Source organism: Ctenopharyngodon idella, chromosome 13 (genome assembly GCF_019924925.1).
Source record: "Ctenopharyngodon idella isolate HZGC_01 chromosome 13, HZGC01, whole genome shotgun sequence".
In the NCBI taxonomy this organism is placed as follows: domain Eukaryota; kingdom Metazoa; phylum Chordata; class Actinopteri; order Cypriniformes; family Xenocyprididae; genus Ctenopharyngodon; species Ctenopharyngodon idella.
The window spans coordinates 7,467,165-7,471,942 of record NC_067232.1 but is presented as its reverse complement, the minus strand read 5'-3'; positions in this window follow the sequence as shown (position 1 = coordinate 7,471,942).

Genomic DNA, 4,778 nt, shown 5'->3' with positions numbered 1-4,778 from the left:
TTTCTATAAATTGAAGGAAAAAAATAAAATAATTAAGTTTCATCCAATACTTTCTGTTGGCACTTTCTACAGACCTTTCAATCAAACTGTTTCTGGAACAGCTCGTCAAAACAGCTTTTTCTAATCACTGTTGCTCGTTCTACCCATCTATTTTTATTTGCCAGTGTCAGATGTTGTATTTTCTCTGAAAGGCCAGTATCTCAGAGTCTTCTCTTCACTAATGCAGATAAAGCTGGTCTGTTGTGTGTACTGTTCAATAAGGCTGCCAACTGAGCTCCAGTCAGAGGTCTCTTTCTAAAATTAGAGAGTCCGATGTGCTTGTCCTCTTGTTGTTGTGCATCTGGGCTATTCTCTTCTTGCTCTTTACTGCTTGGATCCAATTTCCTTTCTTCTTTCAAGATAGTAAATATAAGAGCCAAAAGACTAGACTTGAATTGTTTCTTTATTTTTAAATTTGACATGACTTATAAAAAATGCAAGTGTACTGACTATTTCAACAGCTGAAAAAAGACACTGTGTTGGGATTTCCACACTTCATTTAGCAGGTCAAGCATTTTCAACTGTTAATAAGTTCCTCAGAGCAATTATTAACTATTAGAATGATTGCTTAAAGGGATTCTATTATGCTTTTTTACATTTTGAAATTTCTTTAGTGTGTAAAGTTACAAAGCCTAAATTCCACTCCAAAGGGAGTTATTCTCTATATCGGTAAACACTGTTTCTGAACTCCCTGCATACTAAAACGTAGGCAGCTAATTTGTTGCCACGCTGTCCTGTCAGGCAATAGGCTTGTTTGAGATGCATCAAAATCATAAGGAGTCGTTTGCTCTCCAGTCGCTCTCGCGGTACTTTGATGTCATTCGTCGATCGGTCTGCGCAGCGCCAATGCATCTCGAACAAGTCTAATGACTTTGCAGGCATTGTTTGTGCATGAAGGAACCTCACAAAACTGATTTCAGACATGCATCTGAGTCAGCTTAACGGTTTATTGGTCTACGGCAAAATAGAGCAAGCTTTGGTGATAACTAAGCGAGTATTTAACTACAATAGTAATTTCTCGCTAGAAATGACATCAAAAGTGAAAACCGCTGGTCAAAAACGTACATTTACACACAAACCAACCAACCTCAACTTTCAGACGGTGTCTTTCTTCTTTAGCTTAACTGTCACGGATTGGAACACACAGGATTGTGGAATATCAAAGGCAGCAAAGGATACATCTCTGCTGCCTTCAAAAATCAATTAGATGAAGGTATCTCAGGAAGTGAAGCTAACATTGGATTCGGACATGCCTTGATGCCTTCCTACCTTGGAATGCTTCGGGAAAGTACATGTCACAGTATCCCTCATTTAAATAATTCCCAGCAAAGCCATATACGAAAAAATAAAAGGGACGAGGTCCGAGTTGCGTGTTACATTGCCTAAACAAGCTCAAAGCCATTGGCCAATCACAACACACTGGTCCGGCCGACCAATCAGAGTGCATTGTGCTTTTTGTAAGGAGGGGCTTAATAGTGACCAGAACTAAACAGAGCATTACAGACTGGGAGAGAGGTGCTGCAACAATGTAAAATATGTAAAATATACTTTTTTTTTTTTTTTTTTAAAACATTCAATGAATTAAATATAAATAAATGTTAAAGTTGTATATGTAGAAACTGTAATAAATGCTGTAAAAGTTATCTGTTTTTGATCAATTAAAAGTTACTTTGGTAGAAATACCAGTTTTCTTTAAATACACAAATATGTCTTAGTGATTCCAAACTTGTGAAGGAGATTTGTTAAGGTGCTCTTTCCACTGTATTATTTTAATTTTTCAAAATCAGAATCCAAATATCTCACAGTATCAGAATATAAGCGCCCCCAAAACGAATACAAGTTTGTCTAATATTATAAACTACACAGAAAATCAATAGCTTGCATTCATCAACACTCTGCTGTCTGTGTTCCTAGGTCACTCTTTTTCTGCATTATTCATCTTACTGACCTGCTCTGGCTCCTTCAGATCCCTCTGTGTCCTGCCAGCATGGAGCTTCTTGCTGTGTCATTGAAGAGTCGAGCACAACCAGGTGATTGCTGGTGAATACAGTGGTGCAGTATTGTGTCCCATCAGATCCATGATGAGGGTTTGTATGGTTCCATCTATGTTGTGACAGGTCTCTGTTATGATGTGTGCACTGAAGGTCAGAAGTTTCCCACAGGTGAATGGACAAGGGCTGTTGTCAACCTATAATGCAACTGGATCTCTCTCGCTGGCTTTCTTTTGGTCTCACCTCGGCACACAAATAGACACACACACCCAGAGAGAGAGAGAGATACTGCTAATGTAATTAGAAACCTCTCTGTTGTCCTATCTAGGGTTCATCTGGGCCCATTGCTCTCTTCATTAAGTCTGTCCTCCTGTGATACAATGCTAATGCATTTGCAAGAGAGACTTTGAATTATTCTTTAAGCTATTTAAGCAAATTTAATGCTGCTGACTACACTGAGGTGATCTGTTTGGTATGAATTATTAATTTATATCTTTATGTTGTTCATTCCTTATATTTTGTCTGTCTTTAATCCCCTTAAACACAGACTAAACAAAGCAAATCCTTGTGACTTTAAGCTTATATCTATACATCTGGGGAAATGTCTGCAGGTGTGTTGTTGGTGTATTTGAATTTTGTCTTAGTGTTTTAATGTTCTCAGCTGGGTACCACAAACAACATGGTGCATAATTCTCTTTCTCTCTTTGTCCTCTATTTTTCTGTGTCAAGGTTATCGTTCCTTTTCAAAAGAGCCTTGAGTTTTTTTTTTTTTTTTTTTTTTTTTTTTGGTACAGCCTTGGTGAATGTTAAATAGTGTTGTGCATGTTCATGCAAGTATTTAGCTCTGATTTTTTCAAATAATAATCTATATTTTAATTGTATTCAGATAACAATATAAGTGTAACATAAATGTATTTCTGAAATATTTACTGTTTGAATTAATATTGAATTTAATTTTCTTTTAATCAGACCGTCTACTTTCAAGTTATATTCTTCAAATCAATGACTGACACTGAAAGCATCCATACAATACTATAATTATATTCATTTATTGCATTAAACATTATTATTTTTAGTTAATGCACATATAAGCACAAATGTCATGAAACTTTGATTTATATACATGTACGTTTCTGCTTGCCGCCTTCTCGGTTTTCTTCTTTATGGATGTTATAAATACAGACAACTTTAAAACAATACCAATACTTTCTGGCTGGCAAAGCTAAAAATTCGGACTTCCACACTAGCGCTTTCCTCTTCAGTACTTCTTAAAAAGTCAATTTATCTCCCAGCAAGCTTAAGCCCCAGGCATCAAGACAGATTGTTTTACCTCCTTGCTCAGCTGTAATGACACATGAGATATGGACTAGCAGAATTGAATGTGTGGGTGAGTGTTACACCATCTGTGTAACTGTGTATGTGTGTGTATCTCTAGTGTGTGTGTATCTCTATCTCAAGTGCTACAAGACTTTTGGGCCACTGGTACCAGAAGTTCTCAGTATAAGTACGACCCCTTGGACTCACGGATTTATGTCTAAGCCTTCTTGTTTCTCCTTCAGAGGTTTCATGAAACTCCCATTATTAGCTTGTCTGAATTGATGGCTTATATGGTTTGCAAAAGTCAGCATATGTTTGTACATTTTGTGTTAAAAATGCTATTGTCTGTTATAGAGCACTGCAGTGATGATGTAATTTCGTAGACCAATCTGGAACAAAAATAGGATTTTTCCATTTGCTTTTGGATTCTTGTAGAAAATAAGCTTCTGTAACCAACAAAAGCGTATTATTCTTACATGTTTTGTTTCTTGTTATAATCTTCACAAATAAACACAATGTTTATGAATTCTGAAACGTAAATCCAATCGGCATAAGTAAAAAACTAAACGTAGATTAAACGAGCTACATGTTTAAGGTCCCTGACAACCTATGTTAGCAACCACCTTTTTTTAAGACAAGAAAATCAAAAAGGAAGTAAATCACAAAGGGGTATTACTGATGTATTTGATGTTGTAGAATACAGTGTGGAAATATCTTGAGCTTGTGTTAAAGGGTTCACCCAAAAACGAAATTTCTGTCATTAATTACTCACCCTCATGTCGTTCCACACCTGTAAGACCTTTGTTCATCTTCGGAACACAAGATATTTTTGATGAAATCCAAGAGCTGTCTGTCTCCTCCATAGACAGCAATTTAACCACCACTTTCAAGGGGCAGAAAGGTAATAAAGACATCGTTAAAACAGTCGACATAACTGCAGTGGTTCAATCTTAATTTTATGAAGCGATGAGAATACTTTTTGTGTGCAAAAACAAAACAAAAATAACGACTTTATTTAACAATATATTCTCTGTGTCATTCTCATATGCTGTTTACGTCCAGCGCTTCCAGGTTCTACGTTAGAACGCTGTGTCGTGCTGCTCACGTGAACAGCATCTGCCAATACCGGCGTTCTGATGTAGAACCTGGAAGTGCAGAACGCTTCCAGTACCTTTAGTACCTTTCTGGACCTTGAAAGTGGTGGTTAAATTGCTGTCTATAAAGGAGTCAGACAGCTCTCGGATTTCATCAAAAATATCTTAATTTGTGTTCTGAAGATGACGAAGGTCTTACGGGTGTGGAACAGCATGAGGGTGAGTAATTAATGACAGAAATTTCATTTTTGGGTGAACTAACCCAAAAATGAACAGATATTATTTCCAAAAACGGATATTATTTCCAGAAACCCATTCAAAAAAACCCATTGATTTC